The sequence below is a fragment of the Lissotriton helveticus genome, chromosome 2_1 (genome assembly GCF_964261635.1).
Source record: "Lissotriton helveticus chromosome 2_1, aLisHel1.1, whole genome shotgun sequence".
In the NCBI taxonomy this organism is placed as follows: Eukaryota; Metazoa; Chordata; class Amphibia; order Caudata; family Salamandridae; genus Lissotriton; species Lissotriton helveticus.
This window is the reverse complement of record NC_136059.1, coordinates 601655579-601680702: the sequence shown is the minus strand read 5'-3', so window position 1 is coordinate 601680702 and position 25124 is coordinate 601655579. Positions and strand designations below refer to the sequence as shown.

Below are 25124 nucleotides of genomic sequence, written 5' to 3'. Positions count from 1 at the left end.
ACCACCATCCGGGTTCCGCTGTAGGGTCGCGGTTGCCCAAGTCTTTGGGGTGCAGCTGAAGACGTTAGGTCGACAGTTCTGGTTGGTCTGAGGGAGTTGCCCTGGACTGACAGAAGCATTCCTTAGCATAGAACACCCTACCATCGCGAGCAGCATTTAGAGAGGATGGAGGTTTTCAAGATGGAGAGACCTGCCAAAACAATGAACTTTAAAGCCAGAATATGTAAAATGATGACCACGAAACGTTTTTTGATACTATGCATTTTCATGTTGTTCAGTGTTATGATGTTTTAATAAGATATGTTTTATTCTCTTTTCGAGTGACATTTGCACCCACTACATCGCCCATTCCTCCTCCTACTGTTTCCTCGCATTCTTTCCACCCTTTTTCTGAACATGAATCCGCTAGGAGATTAGAGTTTATTAATAACTCCTTTGTTCAGCTTTTGCACCAACACCAACTAGTAATGAACACGACTAACTGTTGGGTGTGTGGTCTTATGCCTCACACAACGGATAAAGGTATCCCTTATCTGGTCCTGCCTTTCAGCCATAATGGTTCTGTGTGGGCATACAGAACAATGTTCATCTACGCGCATGAAGTCTACCCCCTACGTTCTGAAAAGGACAATCCTAAAAATAGTGCTCTAGTTAAGGGTATAGTAGATATGATTAGGGAAGATATTTCCTATGAGACTATCCCGAGAGAGGAGACACTAGTATATATAGGATGGAACGTGACCGGATATGGAGTGACTCTGAGTGAGAAACAGCGAGCTAAGAGATCGTCCCCGATTTGGATTGTACCCCATCAGGGTCACCTATGTCTGCAAGGTAATGGCAAGAATCCCAGAGCTCAGTTAGGGAAGAGTACCTGCACTGAAACGTACGTTTTTGCGTCTCAGACTTCCCCTTCATTCTTAGCAGCTAAGGGTACCTATTTCATCTGCCATGATAGAGCCTATACATGGTTGCCCCCTGACTTTTCGGGCACATGTTTTGTTTCGTTCCTGTTGCCTCCCACCTACACCGCTGCGGCAGATTATCACAAGACAAGGATAGTTAGAGGTGTCTTCAGTGAAGAAGACACTGCACGACAAGAATTGGGAGACTTCTTTAAGGGTTTTCTGCCGTTTTGGGGACCCATGGTTAACAGCAGGAACATAAGGCAATTGACAAGGGTGATTGAATCCACCATAGTTGAAACTACCGGTGCCCTTAGTAACTTGACCGCTGAGCTCCAGTCGTATCGTCTTATGACCCTTCAGAACAGGGTCGCGTTAGACGTCATACTTGCAGACCGAGGTGGGGTATGTAGAGTGATCCAATCGAGTTGCTGTGTTTTCATTCCAGATAACGCTCCAACAGTGTACCAGGCCATTTCCAAACTGCATAAGATTTCCGAATCTATTCATGTGGATAAAGGAGATTGGTCGTTGATGGGATGGTTCTGGGAACTGATATCCGCCTGGGGATGGAAAATTCTGATGGTCATTGAGATAATCTTAGCCATTCTTTTCCTGTTCTGTCTGTGTGTACAGTGTGCTCCTGCACTATGTGGCCTCTGTGCTACATCGTGTGTAAGGAAACCTGTATCGAGGGACGAGCTAAGTAATAGGATGATGCTACAGCAACATCTCAATGACTTTATGAATATAGACCTGGACTCAGATCAGCATGAGTATAGGTTATTGCCTATGTAAGGGCAAAAGGAGGGTCTGTGGTACTGAAAATTTTGGACCTATGTTATAAACATCGTCATATCATGACGATTTTGATATCAGCAGACCGAAAATGGCCAGTATACTATGCACAAGCATTTTCGTCATATTCGAGTGACGATTTCTACTTGAAATCGCATTTTTTGTCCTGACCCTTGGGTTCCATTTTGTGAACGGCAGCCATTTTGTGATTGCCCTCACATAGGCCGGTGACTAAGGCCAAAACGAGTCTAAAGGACACGTACACCTTCGCTGACTCCTGCACGACCTGGGCAAGATGACTCCACTGCCCAAGGCCAAACCTGTTTGGGCAGTTCCTCTCCCAGTGGCCGGTCGAGATAGTATCAAGGCACAACATACCATAAACCCTTCACCACACACAAACCCTTCCTAATCTTACACACACCTGCCCCAGTTTCTTTCTTTATGACTTGCTTTACGAGGAGGAGGCGCCCGTTTTTATTGGGGTTTCGTAGATATCTGATGAAAATACTGGGCCTTGCCGGGTAATTGATTGTGGGCTGAACAAACTGAAATATGGGCTAGTCATCATGACTCTGCTTTTTCTTTGTAGTGAAAATATGTGAATGATCAACTGTAAAACAAAGAATGTTTGCCTAAAGCATAATATTTTGTATAAAAAGAGAAGACTGGCTTTGTAAGTTTGAGCAGTCTCCTGAGAATATACACCGTGTTGTACTTCTAGGACGCCTGTTACTTGGTTGCAGCCAATAAACTCGATCTTTGACTTCACCTAGAAGACTCTGTGTTTCTGTAGACTGAAACAGGAAGGACCCGAGGTCTTAGGGTGTTGTACCTGGCACCGCTGGGTTACCGGTTCAGTACCGGTTCTGAAAAACCCAGTACTTCAGTAAGGCATCTCCATATTGTCCTCCAAGCCACACCCTGTATGGTGAGTAGATTTAATAGGTTGGAGGTCTCAAGAGCCCTACTGATTGAGTCATAGAAGGTGATTCTAGTGGGCTCTAAGTCATAGTAATAGTGTGTGGAGCACATTCTAGGGATGCAGGGACGACGTTATTAGACAGGAGTGACTAGTTTCTATCTGCATGTTTTGTCACAAGAGCCCTCGATTGAGGAATAGGTTGGAGGACTGGAGAGAAAAATCTGGAGCAGTAGTCAGCCAAAATGAGAGCAGCAATACTTTAGACAATGACAGAGCTTGGAGGATCAAAGATGAGGCCCAGAATACTGTCTTTGCAGTGAGTGGGGGCTTTAGTGCATTGCATTGCAAAAGGGTGAAATTATCATCAAGAAGCAATTTAACATTATTGTCGGTGGGATTATCAGCATGAAGGTTAAAATCACCTCACATGAGGAAATTAGCAGAATGAATACATGGGATGAGGAAGAATTCACATTATTTTTTCAAAAAAATGAGTGTGAAAATGAGATGGTCTGTAAACTACCAGAGTTTTAAACATAACTTTAGGAGAGCTCTTAATTGCTACTTATAGGAGCTCAGCCTCTGAGATGTCAATTCAACTAATCATAATGGTGGATATATAAATAACTGCTAGACTGCCTCCAGGTTAGTAGGGCTGTCCTGTCAAATGATTTTTATAAAAAGTGGGAATGGCTACAATAAGGTCAGTTAGTGCGCTCTTTAATTCACATTTCAATGTTGAAAGTAATAATAATTTCATCGACAATAAGGTCATGAAGCTCAGCGTTGTATTTGACTAAATATCTGACATTAATCTGTACACATTTGAGGTCATACTAATTGGCTTTGTGTTTTTGCTCATTTGGGGGAGTGGCAGTAGGACACAAGAAAGGAAAAGCAAAATGTGTAAATGTGGACTAAAGGTATCAGACTATACAAACACGGGGTTGGCAGTTTTGAGTATGGTATAGAGGATCAGCTGGAGATGTTAGCAGGAAAGTGCATAGTTTGGCGACATAAGCAACATATGGGAATAGTGAGTGTTGCTGATTGGCATGAATCAAGGTTAGTCCTACTGTCTGAAATCTTGGATGACAATTGGAGGCAAAGTCTGATGCAGAAAGATGGCACTACAACGCAAGGGGGAGAAAAAAATTGTGATGGTAAATGCAAATTATTGAGAATTAGCACACGAAGATAGCACATTTTGGAAATTGTCTAACTTCGCTGTATTAAGTACTAGGCTTGTTTACTTTCTCCCAGATTCGCAGTGTTCTGGTTTTGCACCATTTGTAAAAGGCCACGTTTGTTTTCATGAAAGGATGTTGTGGGAAATCCAAAGTTGAGAAAAAGGGGAGGGGCAGTTCGTAAACGTTTGCATCTGTCGTAAGCAGTTTTAATCATGTCCTTGAATTGGTCAAAGGAAATAGAGTGGAAGGTCACGATATATTCAGCTTAGGAACATAGACTGGATTTATGGGGGAGGGGGCTATTTGTGGTTGACGTGATCTTATAGTCGGATATTGCTCATGATGCCTGTAGAGTCGTGCTCTAGTGTTTGCGCGCTACATAATGACGTAGCGCACGAGGCGGCCATCTTCAGATCACACTGAACAGCGCGAGTCGGCAGAAATCCCCGAGGGCACCGGACGTCCCGGCGCTCTCCTGCAAGAAGTATTAGAATAAATACGGTTAACCCCTACACCTGGGCTTCCTGTCTTTTGTGGTGTGCATGAAGCAGGCAACGTTACAGTGGCGACGAGGACGGGATGAAAAAAGAAAATAAATAAAGGAAGGTAGAGAGGAGAAGAACCCTGCACCACCAGACACTATTCACCCAGGAGGCACAGGAAGAGCCACGAGGGACCAGCACATACAGCGGGAGGGCGTGGCAGTGGCGCAAGACGACATACATGAGCAGCAGAAACTCAAAACTAATAAACCAGGTACGAGGGACAGAGAGAGAGACACCGGGGAAGGGAGACAGGAACAGGCCCCACAGTGACCCCTGCAACACGGAAGGGGGAAGGATAGCAGGTAGAAACACCAGGGGAGAAGCCGGACCAGTGGAACACCAACCCAAGTAGAGGCCCTGGCGGAGTCAGAGAGAGATAGAGCAAAGGGCGCAGAGGGTCCCCAATTGCAACCAGCGCCAGGAGAGGAGGCAAGCGCGCCAGGCAGCCCAAGAGGCCAGGAGGCGGAACCTATAAGACGCGCCGAAATGAGTGCACAGGCGTCATCACTAATGACGCGGATTCCATTCTTACCTAAACCGGGAGAACCCCTGATGAAGTGGGTGGATTGAAGAGAATACATAATGAACTACATTGAAGCCCTAGAATATGAACACGGAGAAGCTTTTCAGAGGAAAAGAAAGAAGAGAATACTCTTGCACAACTTGGGTCCGGAAGGGATCAGGGTGTTTCAAAACCTAGTAACCATGCCCAGGCAAGCAGCAGACGATGATGTGTTAGGACATGCCATAGAGGAGCTGAATAACCACTATCGACCCGCGGTGTGCATATCTATAGACCGATACAATTTCCAGCAGAGGAAGCAAGAAACTGGACAATCAATCGACGAGTATGTAGCTGCGCTGAAGAAACTAGTGACGACGTGCAAATTCAGTGCATTGCACGATTAGTTTATAAAGGACCAAATAGTAATGCACACCACCAACAAAAATGTGCAAGACAAATTGTGGGCGAGTGGAGAAGCCACGCTAAAAGAGGTGATCGCTATGGTGAAAAAGGCCGAACTGACTAAAAGGTGCTCTGACGCAGCAAAGAGGGAACCAATTCCGAGGCCCATGGTGAACAAGGAAGACGATGAAGAACCAGCGGGAAGGAACAAAGCCGTGTCAGCAGGAAATAGAGGGCCCAACAAATGGTCCGGGAAACCGGTGCAGCAAGGGAAGCAGAACAGAGGAGGCAAGAATACGTGCTATCGGTGCGGTAGCCAGACCCATGAGGCCTACGACAAAAGGTGCCCGGTGTTCCGGGCGAAGTGCATGTTCTGCGGCATAGTGGGACACTATGAGAAAGTATGTCGCCGAAAGGCGAGTCGTACCATGGTGAAATATGTAGAGCAAGATCCGGAAGAGGCAGAGGATAAAGAACAAGACGAAGAGGACACCATACTGTGCGTGGAAGACCAAGTACTGGGCATAGATGGCCAGCGCTCCCGCAAGCCACAATGCGACATGGTGATCGGAGGTGTGCAGATCAAAATAGTAGCAGACTCTGGCTCCCCGTACACTATCGTTCAAAGATCAGTGTGGAATAAGAAGTTTAGACCAAGCCTAGGCCCACGGTTGGAACCTCCAGACATTAGACCAGTCACGTACACGGGAGAACCAATACCCATGGTGGGCTACAGAGTACTAACCTTCGAATTCAAAGGGCAGAGTGCAGAGTGCAAGTTGTATGTGGTGGAAAAGGGACCGTCGGTCCTGACGTGGATAGATCAAGGCGATCTAGGAATACAGCTGGACCCAGGAGGAGATACGCAAGTGCTGATGACTGCACCGAGCATTGGCCGGACTTCTAGAAAATGAAGAGAGACTTCCCCAAAGTGTTCGGAGGAAAGGTCGGTAAATTGGAAAAATTCGCACACAGGATAGAACTCAAAGAGAACGCCAGACCGGTTTCTCACAAGGTGCGGAATGTTCCCATCGCAGTGCGAGAAGCTGTACAGCAAGAGTTGCACAGATTGGAGGAAAATGACATAATCGAACCAATAAACTGTGCAGAGTGGTTGGCGCCCTTGGTGGTAGTGACGAAACCCAATGGAAAGGTCACGCTCCGTGTGGACTTGAGAGAACTCAATAAGTGCATTGTGGTGGAGAAATTCCCACTACCCCGCATCGAAGAAATGCTAGCGAAGACCAAAGGAATAAAATGGTTCTCCACCATTGATCTCACGTCAGCCTATCACCAGATAGCCTTGCACCCGGCGAGCTGGAGACTAACGTCGTTCATAACGCCCTTTGAATGTTACTAATTCCACAGGATGCCGTTTGGACTTGCGTCGGCAGCTGCCGTGTTTCAGAAATGAATGCACCGACTCTTCAAAGACATTGAGGGAGTGCAGTATTTCCAAGATGACATATTGTTGATGGGGAAGGATCTAAGAGATCACGACAGGAAATTGGACCTGGTGCTTCGAGTCCTGGAAGAAAAGGGATTAACTGCGGAGTGGGAGAAGTGCCGTCTAGGAATAACCTCCGTCACCTACTTAGGACACGAGATAGGAGAACACGGCATCACACCAAAAAGGGCAAATGTAATGGCCATTTGTGACGCACCACCACCATCCAGCAAGGAAGAAGTGAGATCCTTCTTAGGGATGGCTGAATATTACAGTAAATTTGTACAACATTTTGCCACCAAGACGCACCACCTAAGGCAGCTCATAAGGGACAAAACGGTGTTCGCATGGACAGAAGAGACACAGAGAGAATTCAATGGCCTAAAGAACAACATCAGCCAAGCCATACCCCTGCAGGGATATGATCCCCAAGAGCAATCAGTGCTGACGACGGATGCCAGCGATAAGGGACTGGGAGCAGTCTTCATGCAGGAAAGGAGGAATGGAACTACGGAAACTCTCAGCTTCGCCTCCAGAGCTCTATCCCCCACAGAACAAAAATTCTGCGTCATAGAGAAAGAGATGCTGGCAGTAGTATGGGCCATGGGTAAATTCCGCCAATTCCTATGGGGCACGAGGTTCCAACTCAAGACCGACCATAAACCCCTCGTCAAAGTGCTCACGTCTAGTGGACATGCGAGTGCCACCCCTAGAATCGCCAAGATGACACTGAAATTACTCGAATACAGATACGACGTGGAATACATCCCGGGAAATAAGAACAAGGTAGCAGATTACCTTAGTAGAGCTGCCACCATGGAAAGAGAACCGGACGGTGCAGAAGAGAGTGAAGAAATGGTGGCCTTGATGGAAGACCCGGAGAAGGTGATTAGCAACCAAGAGTGGACCGAGGCATACGGAGAAAACCTAGACATCCAAGAAGTAAAGGAATATATCATCGAGGATGGCAAGAGAAGAGACATTTGTGGACACCACTCAAGAAGTTTTATGTAGTGCGAGAAGAACTGTCGCTGGATGACAAAGACAAAGTAGTTCCCCCGGCATTGCTGGTACCGCGCCTGTTAGCGATACTACATGAAGGACACCTAGGGATCGTGAAGACCAAGATGAGGACAAAGCAGATGTACTGGTGGCCTGGAATGGACATCCTAATAGAGAGACACATGAGAGAATGTGACCAGTGCCAACGGGCAGACAAGACCATGACACCCCTGAGACCAGCCTTAGGGAAGTTCACCAATCCGACAAACCCCTGGGAAGAGTATCCATAGACATCCTGGGGCCCATACTAGACACCCAGGGCACCCTGAAATACCTATGTGTCATCGTTGACAGATACTCGAAGTGGCCGGAAGTGCACGTGCAAGAAGAAATGGACACCGATACAGTACTACGATTCCTCACTTCTACCTTCCTCAGAGAAGGCATACCGAGATCGATCCTAAGTGACAATGGTCCCCATTTTACCTTCGAGAAATGGTACAAGTATATGGAGAGGAATGGCATCAAAACCAAGCACACCTCCATATATCACCCAGCCGGAAACGGTCAAGTGGTACGTTTCAACAGGGTCCTAATGGGTTCCATCCAAGCGGCCATCACGATGGGCAAGGACTGGGAAAAAGAAGTCCAAAATATGATATGGGCCTACCGCATCACCCCCACGAGCACGGGGTACAGCCCCTTCCAGATTTTGAAGGGTAGGGATCCTTTCACTAAAGACAACCTGGCTTGGAAGGAAAAGACTGTGACAAGCAAATGGTCCCCCGCAGTGGTGCAGCACAATCTAAAAAATGCCCAAATGATCTATACTGAACATTATAATAAGAGAAGGAATGTGAAGGAACGATCCCTGGAAAAAGGGAAATGGGTCAGAGTCAAACTGGCTGTACTTCGGAAAAAAGGCGACAGCAAATACAGTCGACCACTACAAGTAAAGGAAGTGTATGACAGGGCGGCATTGCTCAGCGATGGGAACGTGTGGTCCCAAGATCGCATGTCCCGATATAGTAAGATTCTACAATGGTCCCCTGAAGAAAGAGAAAGAACAACGATGGACCCGAGGTCACCGGAGAACGAAAGCGTCAGCCCGGAAGAAGAAAGAAGCATGGTAGCAGGAGGACCGAGCGAGGAGCAAGGGGACAGTGAGGTCCCAATAGCAGAATAACATCTAGGAGAAGAGAGAGAGACCCCCACGGAGAGAAAGACCGGGTGCTCCGGAGGATAAGGTGGTGACCCCAGCAGAGAACAGTCCCAGGGAGGTGACCCCCACCCCGGTAAGGCGTACACGAGGGGGCAGAGTGATTGTGAGACCTGCAAGATTTCGAGACTATGAACTGGGAGAAGGATAATAGCTCGACACTGGCAGAGACATTGTGTTTTATGTTGTGGTACAAAAAGGGGGAGATATGTAGAGTCGCGTTCTAGTGTTTGCGCGCTACGTAATGACGTAGCGCGCGAGGCGGCCATCTTCCGATCGCGCTGAACAGCGCGAGTTGGTAGAAATCCCGAGGGTACCGGACGTCCCGGCGCTCTCCTGCAAGAAGTATTATAATAAATACGGTTAAACCCCTACACCTGGGCTTCCTGTCTTTTGTGGTGTGCATGAAGCAGGCAACGTTACAATGCCATGTTGAGGGCAGCTTTTAAAGGTGTTTGTTGGTTTTTGTTGTGCTTGCTAGTAAGGGGTTTCCCTTCTCGAGTCTTGATAGCACCAGTGATTGGACAACTGTTTTAAAGTCTTCTGTGGGAATGAGTATCTTAATTCACCGGAGGAGTCTGATTTGATGTTGAAGTTTTATCTAGAGAAAAGCCTAGCAATTTTGGTATTTTAATCAGGCCAGTCTTGTACAAAGAGGTGCGGTACATAGAAGAGAACAAGTCCGCCTTCAGGGGTTTCTGTTTGAGGTGGTGTAAAGGCTCCCATATCTGAAGGTCTGGTTTCTTTTCCAGACTTGCTATGTCTTCTGGGGAAGTGACCTTCAGGTAAAGCAAGTGTCATCAGCATATAGATGGGAAGAAATGTTGAATTGCCTTAGAAGGTATGTGAGGGGTGAAGTAGATAGATTGAAGATTATTGGTGAGATGGTGGAGCTAGAGGAGTTTGGTAGTTTAACTTGCTGAGATTGGTTGTCACGGTAGGATTTGAGAGACAAAAATCGAGTATTTTGAAGAAAACCTGCCCTTATGGTATTGGATAGGATACAACGAGAGTTCGTTGTAATCACACGTCTAGGAAAAATACTTTTTCTCTAGAGACCCCTCACCCACCAGGGTTGGCTCTAGGTGACATGCTTCATCATTAGGGTTCCTCTCCGGCAGTGGTTCCCAATCTGTGCGCGCTGCACCCCAGTGCACCCTCAAAACTAGCCTGGGGCGCCGCAAACAGATGCGCACCGATGACACTGCAAGCAAGGTAGAGCAATATAAATCACGCTTTTCCAGTGCACTTCAATCCAGAGCTTAACCATACAAAATAGTTCAGAGACGTAAGATATCTTTTTATCTTTATCGCCATCTACTGGATTAATTTTAGAACATTCATTACAATAACAGCCTTAAAGCTTTGAACATCGTCCAACAGGATCAATAACCTTTACAGCAATATTGATTATTCTGTAGCACAGAAACAAAAGGTTTAGTGGCAATAGGTTAAACTAGGAAACCTTGCTTCTTTTTGTTTCACGGACATTTTTCACCCCTCCTTATATTTTGTAGTACTTTTACCGATTCCAAAAATATAACGCCATCCATTTTATCCTCTTATTTTTCTAAAAAAATGTTCTGCTGTAGCACAATTGAGATTTTTATTTTCTGTGGCCCTGTTATGTCACGTAGAGTGTATTTTCAGACTTCTGGTCATGCTCTCAATGTATTGCTTACCGCAAAGGCATTTTATAATGAATACCAAAAAGATGTTAAACAGTTTAATAAATAAATGAATTTTGTAATTAAACGATTTCTTTTTTCCTCTTTCCAAAATATTTTACATAAGTGTGTGTCAGTTTGTGTCTTTTGCAGAGTTCAGAAGCATAAAAGCCCTTAGGCAGGGGAGGGATCTATGTTCTTTCTACCGTTGTTGGTTTTCCAACATAGCGGTCACCCTCTTTTCAACTGGGTATTTGTTTGTACGTTTTTGAACCTCTGCCACCACAAAACAAGGGTGCAAGCAAAGTCAGGCCCACACACCAGATACACTTCGGCACCGTGACAGCTCGGAGGCATGCGAGGCGGGAAACAAGCACCTGCTTTTCTGATATGGCTCAAAGTCTTGTCAATGAGTTTCCTGAAGTATTTGTCAAAGGCTTTGGCAAGTTGTGAAGTTTTACTCATCAGATTAAGATGAAGGTTTATAGTAGTATAATAATAGATAGAAAAGGAAACCACTCTGCCCCTCTGGGACTAGAGGACATGCTAGAGAGCATGAAGGACATAAAACGAGGCATAGGTCGTTGGGCATGCAAGGAAGATATTAAGGAAGCTAAAGGAGCTTCTTAGACTAGCTGAAGGCAGGAGACTGCACTGTGCTTGCGTGGTGTGCTTATTTATGTCTTCATATGGTGCGATTGTGCCAAAACATGGCTACCTCTGCCTGAACGGAAAACAAGCTTAGAAGAAGAGCAAAAGGATTTAATGCGGCTGGACAGAATTTAGTAGGTCAGAAACCCTCAGATTACAGGCCAGAGACCCTCGGACCACCATTCCCAATATCATTCAGTCTCAGTTTCTTCTTAGCTTATTTCAGGGCGGAGCCCAACAAATGTTCTTAGGCTCCGCTTAACTAAAGGAACTAACAGGAAAAACACAATCTGTAAGGTACTTCTTCCTCATCAAAGAAAGGAGTGATGACCTGTGTTGCCCTTCACTTGGCCACAGTTGTACCAACAGAATGTAATGACTGGGTGTTTCCTCTTAACGTCCAACATTTGCTCCTTAGAGGTGTGATCTGGTCAGAGAGGTTTAGAGTTAATCACGTCTTCACTTCAGGGTAATTTAACAGCTCATCAAACACCAATCTGGTGTTTTCCTTCAGCAGCTCCTCGGACTTCCTTTAACACACTCCAGTAGAGTGCACAGATGATTTTAGGGTTGGAATCTTAGCAGAAACTGTTACTGATGAAGTTCCATGTCGTCCAAGGAGCTCTGTGCTACATATATAGAACAGTGTATTTCCAAGGACAATAGCCTTAAAGGTGCAGACTTATCTCCCAGATTTCTGTAGTATTGTTTAGTATTTTGTACACCCATTAATCCATATGCAGATCCCAGTGCTGAAAAGTTTCCCTTGAATTGTTTCTGACTTAAGTAATTAAAGTTTTTTATATTAAACAACGGTTATATTTTTTATTTTATTACAACTATGATTTTAATAGTAATAGCGTTATTGGCTTCATCCCAATTATTTTCAGGGAGAAAAATGGAAGTACTTCAGAGGCTGGGCTTAAATCCCCACACCCACCCAAAAATAGTAACATAAAGGGGAGCCGCAGCCAATTGGCAATACGTCAAGGGAGCCGTGGGTTAAAAAAGTTTAGGAACCACTGCTCTACGGATTGAGGCGTGCTGCAACTTGCAAATTAAGTAGGAGCACTTTTTATTGTAGGCTATGTGTAGTGCAGTTATGTGGAGTGGAAAGGGAAAGAAAACTTAAAAATACTAAACTAGTTGGCCACTCTCTTATTCCCGTCCCTAGTTCGTATGGTTAAAAATCAGGGGTTGAAACCGGACCTTAATAAATCTGATTGTCTCAGTAATGTTTTTTTGTCAACATGTTTCGAGCTGTTCCCTTATTAGCTCTTCATCAGGACTCCACGGGGTCCTGCCCCGTGTGTACCACTCCTAGTGAATCCTATAATATTGGTCACAAAACATGCAGACCTAATGTGCATGCACTGTACACATATGGTTTCTGTAATTATTCCGTATCTGTAATTAGAAAGCATTAAAACAATGATTTGTCAGCAAGGCTGGCAGGCCACAATAGCTTAGTTTTGCATGCAACTTTAGAATATTTGAATATATAACACCTGTGTATGATGGGTGCTCATATGGTCTATCCTGTGTGCTCGCATAGTGTGTCATGAATATGCCACACAATGCAGATGTGTGAAAAACACTTGCACAATAACACTCGTGAGACAAGACACCACGTGATAATACAGCATAAAACATAAAAGAAGTAATCTCAGTGATGTACTTCTGTTAATGTTATATTATTGCATCATGGTCAAAGCCAGGGGTAGAGGTGCTTGTAGTCAAACTCTAAAATGAGAGAAAAAGATATATTGATCAGATGCTCCTGATGCCCCTTCTCAGGTGTTGGTTGTCACCTGTAGATAGTGTTCTCCTTCTGAAGGAAAAAGGGGGCCCCCACTACTTACTTCATCAAAGCTGCCTCTGGTTCAGTAGTCTACTTCTCTCCCTGGAGACCGCATACTGACGGGTGCATGGCCCGCTTCCGTATTTAAAGCCCGTTTGTAACCACAGCAGTGTCATGCTGCTCTAAGGCACTGCCCGCGCATTGTGTTCAAAATGGCCGTCGCAGTCGGCGATGCTGCGGCGCCATGTTGGGAGAATCCCAGTCCTGACAAATATTTTGTTACTGATACTTTTTGAGAAATATAGACTATTAGAATATTGAGAAGTTTTTTAAATAGTTGAGACATAATGCTGAATTGACTCACGAGTTAGCAAACGTACAAGGAAATTCCCTGATACAGTGTTTCTCCGACTGCTTTTAAGTGCTAAGGTTCTACCCGGGTTTTTTTTTGTTTTTGTTTTTTAAAGATGGCTACTTGACAAGTGTAATATTCCTTAAACAAAGAAGGATTTCCAATGCATTCAAGTCTTACCCTTCATAACCCTTGATTCTTGTTCATGTATTACTGGATGTAGCTCACACTCACCTATTTTTTCACAATGTCGTAACTGCAGCTGACCCATAAGTTCGGATGAATGACATTACAACGCATGCTTTTACAACGCAATTTTTACAACGCAAGTACCTTTACAACGCATGTTTTTTACAACAAATACCATTACAACGCAAAGTAATATTAGTAATGTAAAACTACCATTACAACGAAAACAAATATAACGCATACCATTACAACGCATATATTACGAATTTCCGATATATATTTTTTAATTAGTAAAATAACTACTGGCACGGGATGCAGGGAAAATAGAGGTTTTTGGTGGGGAAGTGTATTGAAAATGTAGTAAAAAACTAAACGTAAATTAAGAGAAATAGCATGTTATTTAAAAAAAATGAATACTCGAGTATTAAAATAAATACTCAAGTATTGAAACAAGTACTCGAGTATTAAACGAATGTTAAAAAAATAAAAAGTAACATCCATTTAAAGAAGGCACTTCAAATGAATTTAAATTAACATAAAATAGTGAAAAATAAAATATAGTAAACGCAATAACGTAAGTATTAATAATGAAACTGCGAAACAAACACTGGGGCGCCATTTTAGAAACAAAAGCTAAAAATAGTTCTACAACTCTTTTTATGAAACAGACACCAAGGAACTCAAAACAACAAGGAGATCAAAACGGAAATCAAAATTCAGAAAAAAACACACATTTAAAGAAGTAATTTAAATTAGACGTTTTCACAGGAAATAAATCCTTTAAAAAAACACATTTAAACGATGCTTTTATTAAAAATGAAGGTGATACTCACAAAAACATATAAATAGCAGTAAGACACCATTTTGAACTCAGTAGTTATTCTACTATCAGAGAGAACAGTCGCTAGCAACTGACCCTCTGACCTCTTGCGCTTCTTGTGAACTGATGCCAAACAGAGAGAAGTCCTTACATACAAAAAAGTAAGTTTAAGTTAAATGTAAAGCAAACATAGCGTTTTAAATAATTAATACTTCATTTAGTAACTTTTGCAAAGCATTATTATGTTTCAGATTTCTACATAATTTGCCATCACTTATCAAAAACTTTTCGAGTATTGAACAAAGTGGCAAAAGATGTAAGTACGATTAAAATAAATATATGTGTTAAAAATTATTTTAACAGTTTCCCATGTAATAATGTTCACGTTTTTTCAAAAAATTTAAAAATATGATTAAAATATCTATCTTTATTAAAGAGGGTGTAATGACTAAAGCAAAAAAAAAAAATTAGTAAGCTAAATATTTTTTCTTTTCCATTTTTACAGTTTACTGAATATTTTAATACATCAAAACATTAAAGCTTTAAAATATTACGAAAAAAAGACCACCCGAGAAAATATCTAAAAGAAATAAGGTAAACATATCAAATTATAATTACTTGCATTTTTAAAAAAAGTGATGCTGTTGCTCAACTTCAAAAATTGCAAACCCATGATTATAGTAAAAAAAATGTAAAAAAAAGTTTAACATTTTTTGAAACACATATTAAAATATGACTTAATGTTGTTAGTAACGCAAATTTAATCCCCCACAAAAAATAGGGTTTATGAAATAGCAAATAACATGTAAATTATCTTTCGATCCCTCTACAGAAAAAACAACAGTTTCATAAATAAGAAACAAGCAACAAGACCATCATTAATCAAGCTTCAAATAAGTGAAGAAACCGAAGACCAAAGAACTAAAACAAAAAAGGTAATTAAAATTCTAAATGGAGAATTAACCTTTTTTTAACTAACCTCTTTTAAACCCACAAACAGCGTCCACACCTTTAAAAACAAAAGAAAACTTAATAAAAAGGTTAACTCTATTTTTTTACAGATTGTGAAACACAACCCAACATATAGAACCCATAAAGAAATTCAATTAAATCTATCCTCCAGCCAGATACATCGAAGCAGAAGAAAATTAACAAAGGTAAATCACAAGAAATACGTTTACAAACCTAGAAAACATTAGTCTTCTGTAACAAAATGTTCTATGATACAAAACGAATGCAAATATGTCTTAAAAATAAAAAAAAGATGTTTACAATGATAACAATGGAACTAAATGTTATGCAAACAGAAACGTCAGATAATGAAGAAGTAGAACATCAAGTAAATAAAAATAAAGTTTTTTGTAAACATCAACCATAAAATGTATAAAAATAGCAACACGAGAATTAAATGTTTTTCTTTACATCCAAAACAGACCAACATTTGAAAAGCCAAACACAGCAAAGAACATCAAAAGAAAATACATCTTGTACCACAGAGCTAACCAAAGAAAAGGAAGGAAGGTGCAGCAGTAAGGCAAGTGATGGATAGTGTAAGGGTGTAAATTACAATTCTAACTCTAGGAAGGTGCAGCAGTAGAGTAAGTGATGGATAGTGTAATGGTGTAATTTACTATTCTAACTCCAAAAAGGTGCTGCAAAAGGGAAAGTGATGGATAGTGTAAGGGTGTAAATTACAATTCTAACTCTAGGAAGGTGCAGCAGTAGAGTAAGTGATGGATAGTGTAATGGTGTAATTTACTATTCTAACTCCAAAAAGGTGCTGCAAAAGGGAAAGTGTTGGATAGTGTAGAGGTGTAATTTATTATTCTAACTCCAGGAAGGTGCAGCAGTAGAGTAAGTGATGGATAGTGTAATGGTGTAATTTACTATTCTAACTCCAGGATGGTGCTGCATTAGGGAAAGTGTTGGATAGTGTAAGGGTGTAATTTACTATTCTTACTCCAGGAAGGTGCTGCATTAGGGAAAGTGTTGGATAGTATAGGGGTGTCATTTACTATTCTAACTCCAGGAAAGTGCTGCATTAGGAAAAGTGATGGATAGTGTAAGGGTGTAATTTACTATTCTAACTCCAGGAAGGTGCAGCATTAGGGAAAGTGATGGATAGTGTAAGGGTGTAATTTACTATTCTAACTCAAGGAAGGTGCAGCAGTGGAGTAAGTGATGGATAGTGTAAGGGTGTAATTTACTATTCTAACTCCAGGAAGGTGCAGCATTAGGGAAAGTGATGGATAGTGTAAGGGAGTAATTAACCATTCTAACTCCAGGAAGGTGCTGCATAAGGGAAAGTGTTGGATAGTGTAAGGGAGTAATTTACTATTCTAACTCCAGGAAGGTGCTGCATTAGGGAAAGTGATGGATAGTGTAAGGGTGTAATTTACTATTCTAACTCCAGGAAGGTGCTGCAGTAGAGTAAGTGATGGATAGTGTAAGGTTGTAATTTACTATTCTAACTCCAGAAAGGTGCAGCAGTAGAGTAAGTGATGGATAGTGTAAGGTTGTAATTTACTATTCTAACTCCAGAAAGGTGCAGCAGTAGAGTAAGTGATGGATAGTGTGAGGTTGTAATTTACTATTCTAACTCCAGAAAGGTGCAGCAGTAGAGTAAGTGATGGATAGTGTAAGGGTGTAATTTACTATTCTAATTTCAGGAAGGTGATGCATTAGGGAAAGTGTTGGATAGTGTAGGGGTGTAATTTACTATTCTAACTCCATGAAGATGCTGCAGTAGCGTAAGTGATGGATAGGGTAAGGGTGTAATTTACTATTCAAACTCCAGGAAAGTGCAGCAGTAGAGTAAGTGATGGATAGTGTAAGGGTGTAATTTACTATTCTAACTCCAGGAATGTGCAGCAGTAGGGAAAATGATGAATAATGTGAACTTTAAAAAAAAAAAGAAATAGGGTTTTTAATACGGAATAAAACTACAACCTATTTATTTTTAATCCTTCTACAGACATCGTCTAAAAATCTATTTGACCATCCCTTTCTTGAAATCAACTGAGACAAAATCCAAAATCCAACCTCTACTGAAAGTGAACAAAAAAGAAACAAGCAAGGTAAATATTTTTTGCCCATGTTTTCAAAACAAAAAACACGCCTCTAAATGTGTAGAGAAGTAGACACTAATAACATTTTTAAAAAACATATAATTTGAACATCGTTTTCCTTTTGTTCTTATCATTTCAGAACATGTCCAATGACCAAGCAGCCAAGTACATTAAAAGCAGCAAAGGCAACCGTCTGCTAAGCTACAATGGCTACATTTACTGCAAGGAAAGAATTTCTGAACCAAGGAGACATTGGAGGTGTGTGCAATATCACTTATCCCATTGCTTAGGCTGGGTCGGTGGAACTTTGTGGTTCCCCACAGTTTCCAGAACTTCCATCATAGAAAAGTGATGAAAATGTGTTTTCTGGGAAACATAACCTGTGAGAGCCACATAACTCACCCCATCCTAGATTCCCCTTGCGTGTCTAGTTTTAAAAAAATGTATAGGTTTACTAGGTGTCCCTAGGTGCTGACTGAGCAAGGATCCAAAATCCACAGCTAGGCACATTGCGAAAAAATTGGCAGTTTTCACTGGAAAATGTGATGTGCCCACATTGCCTTTTAGGCCGTTTCCTGTCACTTTCACTATGCCTACCCACACAAGTGAGATATCACTTTTATCAGGAGACTTTGGGGAATGCTGGGCGGGTAGGAGTTTGTGGCTCCCCACAAATTCCAGAACTTTCCATCACACAAAAGTGAGGAAAATGTGTTTTGCAAGGGATTCTGGGTAAAAGAAACTGGTTAGGGCTAGTTAAAAAAAAATACAGGTTTGCTACCTTTACCTAGGTGTCGGCTGAGCTAGGGTCCAAAATCTACAGCTAGGCACATTGCGAAAAAAGTATCCAGTTTCACTTGAGAAATGTGATGTGCCCCCTTGCATTTTGGCTCTTTTCCTGTTGTGGACACTAGGCCTACCCACACAAGTGAGGTCCCATTTGTATTGGGAGACTTGGGGGAATGCTGCGTGGGTTGAAGCTTGTGCCTCTGCAGAATCCAGAACTTTCCATCACAGAAAAGTGAGGAAAGTGTTTGTTTTTTTACAAAGTTTGAGGTTTGCAAGGCATTCTGGGTAACAGAACCTGATGAGAGCCACACACATCACCCCATCCCAGATTTTCCTGGGTCACTCGTTTTAAAAAATGTACAGGCTTGCTAGATTTCCCTAGGTGCCAGCTAAGCTAGGGTCCAAAATTCACAGCTAGGCACATTGCGAAAAAAGGGTCAGTTTTCACTGGAAATATGCGATGTGTCCAGGTTGCGTTTTGGGCTCTTTTTCTGTCACGGGCACAAGACCTACCCACACAAGAGAGGTACCATTTTTATCAGGATATTTAGGGGAATGCTGGGTGGGTGGAGGCTTGTGGCTTTGCACAGATTCCAGAACTTTCCATCACAGAAATTGTGAGGTAAATGCTTTTTTCTTTTACAAAGTTTGAGGTTTGCAAGAGAATCTGGGTAACAGAACCTGGTGAGAGCCACACACATCACAGCAAAACACACAAGGTGATGGGCGGAATGTTGCACATTCGCAAACATTCACCGCCAGTCACAGATCTGGGTTAAATCCATCATTATTTTGCTCACCACGCCACCCCAGTTCAGACATGGCCATATGCAAATCAGTCTTGACCCTGTGCCTCATGGGAACAGTCCAGCCCGAACTACTAAGCCATGTCTTCCCTGGACCGGAATCAAGCATCCTAGGACCGGTTTCTGGCTATCAGCCGTCAATTCTTTGCCCGTGTGGCTTTATGTATATAGGCCAGACGACGCAGAAAGTTAAAAACCCGCATTCTGCAGCACTACAGTAGAGTCCGTTGTAAGGTACAGGGGGCACCTCTGGTAGACCACTTCATCAGGTTTGACCACCAACCAGAAAGTTTAAAATGGTGGGTCATTGAGAAAGTTACACAGAACCCACGGGGTGGCAATTTTGCCAACATCCTGAGCACCCGAGAATGCAGATGGATGCATTTCTTTGATACAGTGAATAGGGGCTTGAATGAGCATGAAGAGGTCATTAGACAAATGGCCTCTATACATAATGGCTAATTAAATTAGGGGATTATTGGACAGGATAAATGGACATTTCAAATGTTTTAATGTTTGACTATGTTATTCTTGTGATACACCCTTGTTATTGCTATTGTCCAATAATTATTCAATTGTATGATATATTTATTTGATTCTGTTGTCTGTTCGCTGTATTTCAAAAAAAATTGGGAATTCTGTGTATGTACAATTTTGTCTTAATTTTTGTTGTGTATGTAGTATTTTGTCCCAATTTGTTGTGAACATTTAATGACATCTTTCCCCTTTTTTCTGTCATTCACTTTGTTCTTACTACACTAAATTTCTATACTTCCATGTAGTTTCCTTACTTACGTTAACACCACTACGGCTAATTAGGTATCGTGGATGACATGGCATTGACAGCCCAACTCCATTGGTTGTGCACTTATTTGTAGCCACGGAATAATTATATCATGCCGGTATTTCATTTTTCTGACATATACCGCTTGCCAATGGGAATTTCCCTGTACGTTGTATCGTATTGTACAGAGTTGCCCGATGTAACTCATCTTTGTAGTATTTTTTCTCTCTCTAACGGGGCTGACGTCCTCTTTAGGCACCACGTGATTTCAGGTTACGTGCTGTGTTGATGAGCCTATCTTGTTAGTAGGAACCAGCTTTGGCGGTTCCCCGGTCCATGGGATTTTTTGACACGGAACCCTGGTTTTGACCTCGAGAAGTATACTGGAGAGCTAGGTAATTACACTACGCGCTACTTGTGAAGTACTTAACGGTTATTATTGCTATTTGAGCATTTTACGGCAACTCACCATTATATTAATGTGTACCCCTGTTCGGTCGTTTTCATTTCAGTACCGGTGGTGTTCAAATATTGCAGCATAATTCTGCTACCGCCGTCCCATTGTGGTTTTTAACCATCCTGGCCACAAGTCGGCTGGCGTTTCTTGGGTGAGTTTGTACATCTTGGTATAACTGCTTGAGCAAATGTGCTCACTCTTTCCCAAGAGTTTGTTTTTTGTATTTAGTGTTCCTTTCCTGTCTTTTGCTACAGATTAAGAATAGGACTTTATTCAAATAATTGAAATTGTTAAACAAGATTGGATTAATATTGGGCACACCACTGACGGGTGAGTGCTCATTATGACATACTCTTGATTGTGATATGTAATTATCACCGTGCCTTGGAGATGGGCACTAAGCCAGACTATTCGGTACGTTTTTAGGTTGTCCTCAATTTTTGTTTGGACCTTCCTTTCATACGGCAACTTTGGTAAAGTACCCAACTATTAACACTGGTTTTATTGAACCCTCGAAATACACAGTTTTACTGAATATATTGTCCAATTCTTTTTTTAGGTATACCCCTGCCCTTCTTTTTCCACTGTCCAGTCCTGAAGAAGACCCACAGCAGAGATGTCAATTCACCCCTAATTGCGCCAGGGTCGAAACGTCGACGGTCCTTTCCCCGTTATTTTGAGGCCTACACCTTGTTTTCATGCCCCATTGCCCCTTCCCTTTCCCAGATTTTATTTCTATCCAACTGTTATTGAATATTGTACTGGTAGGCCTTTTTGTAGTTCAAGCAGAAGAATCATATTTCAGTTGAACTTAAATTACCTGAATTCTCCCCTTGGAATTTTCCTCTTGGATTTCTTTTCTTTTCTAAATCACTTGAGCACTCTTTTCACACACTTACTGCATCCTGCAGTGCTCTTCACTTTATTTAAATTGAACATGTGTACATAAGTTTTAGTGATGCTGTAAATAAATTGAAGTATTGTGATTGATGTAAAGATTTATTCTTTAAAAAGTGTGTTGGGTACTATGAATTATTAATAAGTGTATCTGGCTTAGTATTATTTCTTCTATCTCCATCCTCTATGGGATTTGTTCCCCTAAGTGTAAACAATAATTTGTGAATTCATTTGAGCTTTAAGATATGCCTAGGACCACCGTGTTTTCATATACCAATTAATTCCCAGGTCCTCTGACTTATTGGGTTGACCCCATTGATTTAATGATATCCAAATATCCAGCGTTGGCAAGTATGTTGGACAATCTACGCATGAGAGCCGACAACGAGAATGCTACTGTCTTAGTGCTTCTCGACATGTCGGCCGTATTCAACACTGGTGGAGAGAATGAGGAAGATAGGGGTGAAGGGACGGGCTTTGCAGTGGTTACAGTCCTACCTATCGGGGAGACAGCAGGTGGTGACCATGGCACCGTTCACCTCCAGCAAATCCCCAGTAATCTATGAGGTACTGCAGGGCTCTGAGATCAGCCCTATTCTTTTTAATATCTATCTGCAGCCCCTGTTCCCCATCATTAAATCGTTCGGAATTGACCTAGTTAACTACGCTGAAGATACTCAACTGGCGTTTTCCCTGGAAGGGAAACATGTAGTATCCATGGACACGTTCCAGGAGTGTATGCGTCAGACTGCTGGCTGGCTGGGGAGAAACTCTCTACAGTTTAATGGTGGGAAAACTGAGGTGATGTATTGCTCTTATGTTAAGATGTCTAGGCATATGCCACTGGAGTTTAGGCTCACCCCTGAGAAAGAACCTCTGGCCTCTGTCAACACTGTGCGTAATCTGGGGGTTCTGATGGACGATAATCTCCAAATGGAGTCGCAGGCAAATAAAACCGCCAGCGTGTGCTTCTCTCTGATGCGCATGCTTTGCCAGATACTCCCACTGTTACCAAAGGACTTGCGCTCCCTTGTAGTGAGAAGCACAGTGCTAAGCAGGCTGGACTACTGCAACTCCCTGTATTTGGGAGCACCACAATACATCTTTCAGGGGTTGCAGAGAGTCCAGTCTACAGCAGCAAAGCTGGTACTAAATAGGCAACGCAGGTCCTCTACTACCGTGGCCTTGAGAGACCTACATTGGCTGCCTATCAAGGAAAGGGTCCACTTTAAATCGCTCTGTATGGTGCACAGAGCGGTACATGATGGGGGCCCAGTTCCACTGCAGGAAAAATGTACCTGGTACCTCCCCAAGAGGTAGCTCCACTCCTCTAGTGCAAATTGGATGACGATTCCTAGATTCAAGCATTCCAGGATGGGGGGGCCTTCAGTGTGGCTGCTGCACATCTATGGAACGAACTACCGCAGAGTGTCAGACAAATTGACTCTCTGATCGAGTTCAGAAAGAGTCTGAAAACTTGGCTCTTTCCCAAGGACTGATCCCTCTTTTTCCTGATACTTTGGCCCGCTCGCATGTTGGTTATTTTTAATCTAAGTGCCAGGATACCCGTAGGGTGGCAGTTTGCGCTATATAAGAAGCTATTACAGTTACAATAAGGCTCTGGCCTGATGACAGCATAGACCCTAGTTTTGCAGTACACTTGAACAGGGAGGCAACGGTCTGTTCAAAATGCCTTGTTCTCACATTCATCAGGTGTTTCCATGAGCTTGTAATGTCGAAAGGTACCCCCAAATAGCTGAAGATGGATACATGCTAGAGTACTATACCACCAATCTGAAAAGGAGTACCCCTGCTCAGGGGGCAACAGCACACCATAGTGAATTACTTTTCTTTGTTAGTTGATAAACCCAGATCATACACATACGACAAATCAGTCTAATAAATTCTACAGTCCCGCCCTGATCTTGCCATGAGAATGGAGTCATCTGCATACATTCAAATTGGCAGCTTCCTGGTCCCTCTCCTAGGGGAATCAGCTCCTAAGGCCTACAGGTAACTGTCAAAGCCATTTATATAGAAGTTGAAGAGGAAGGGGGCAAACACGCACCCCTGTCTGATGCCTTTTCTGATTTTTATAGATGATGTATATTCCCCACTGGGCCCAAACTTGACGCTGACTTCAACGTCCGCATGAAGTTGGGCAAGTAAAAGGACAATCCACAAAACGACCCCCTTTTCCAACAACATACTCCACAACCTGCCCCTAATGACATTATCAAAGGCTGCACTAAGGTCCATAAACGGCAAATAAAGGCATCCCCCTTTGGTGAGCACATATCTACTAGTTAACAAATGAAGATTCAGACAATGTTCTGTTGTCCCCAGTCCCTGTCTGAAGCCATACTGGACCCCTGATAAAATGCCATTGTCTGTGGCCTAATTTTCCAGCTGATGTAGCAGTATCCTGCCCAACACCTCAGCTGTAGAATCTATCAAAGGATATTGGGCAGTAGCACCGTGAGTCACCTCTATTCCCCATCTTGAAGAGGGGAATAGTATTTGCCCTAGACCAAGAGGAAGGAGGGCCAGTACGGATCGCACTGTGCAACACATTCACCAGAATCGGAGACTAAAGATCCAGATTACTCTTAAAAAGATAAATCGGGACCCCATCGGGTCTTTAGGTTTTATTACATGGACACCTTTCCACTGCCGATATAACATCATTAAGCATCACTATTATCTGATCGCCACCCCCTGGGCTGTTTACTGCATTTATTGAGCTGCCATCGGGGTAAACATGGATTGTTAGAATTGTATACATTAGTCAAATGGGTGACCCAAGCATTTTCTGGAATTGTGGCATATATACTAGTGGTGGGTTGTTTAGATGTTTAGAAAAAAAGGTGCATTTACTACTCGCCAGAATTGAGAGACATCGTTCTTTGTGCAGGCGGCATTAAATTGCTCCCAAGCCTCCCATCAGATTTCTTTCCTTACCCTGGCAGTGTCCTTATAACATTTCCTGCAGGTTCTGACTTCCATTATATCCCTAGGTGACCTTTTAACTATCTGTATCAGACTACTAAGTGCTTGTGTACAGGTTTTATCAAATCATTTAATGCCCTTGGGAGCATGCCGTGGCTGTGGTGGCACCAGCAATTCAGTTACCCTCTTGCATATTTCAGTAAAAGCCCTCATAACCCCCAATGAATCGGGCAGAAAACTTAAACATAACTCAAATTGCTCCCTCTTTTCCTCCAAAGGTAGAGACAAGAGTGCAATAGGGTCAATATCCCGTAAATTGCGCCATTTTTGTGTAGGCAATCGGAGGAACAACCACATTACAGACCGATGTTGACAGCCCTTAGAATAGGCCTAGAACCATAGGATTGTGATCACTCATGGGGCTTTTTATGATGAAAAATGTATGTACCCTCCTGACCCATACCTTTGATAATGCAATGTATTCAATCAGAGACCCAATACCCCGTTCCAATGTATGCAACCTCTCTAATATCCCCTTTCGGTGCCAGGTCTAGACAAAAGATATAATCTTGGTACACCAACAGTTTGCTTAACATATGTCCACAAACATTATGATCAAAGTGGAGTAATTTAGTGATTCCTTGCCTCCTGTCCCACAAACAAGGTTGTTGGAAATGGGGCACAGACTGGATGTGAAATCACCCCCCTCCCCCCCCCCCATAAAATAACATAATCTTCATTCACTCCCACAAAAACATTACCAAGCGCATGATCAAGTGACTCTATAATTAAAACTTTTACTGTCAAAGTTGTAGTGATAGAAATTAATCAGGACAACAAGCGGCAACCAAATGACACACAGATTATCTGGAAATGAACAGAGTCCAAATACGTTTTGGATATAATAGGTGGCATGGTGACACTTGGTCACGGTGTACGGGTTCGGTAGCATGAGA

At 42.6% G+C, this 25124-nt stretch overlaps 1 protein-coding gene across 1 annotated transcript in view; it reads right to left on the bottom strand.

Annotated features, from left to right (window-relative positions):
* The window catches only part of RAD17 (RAD17 checkpoint clamp loader component), a 564733-nt gene that overhangs the window by 538967 nt on the left and 642 nt on the right, over positions 1-25124 (bottom strand). The gene's annotated exons all lie outside the window — the stretch shown is intronic.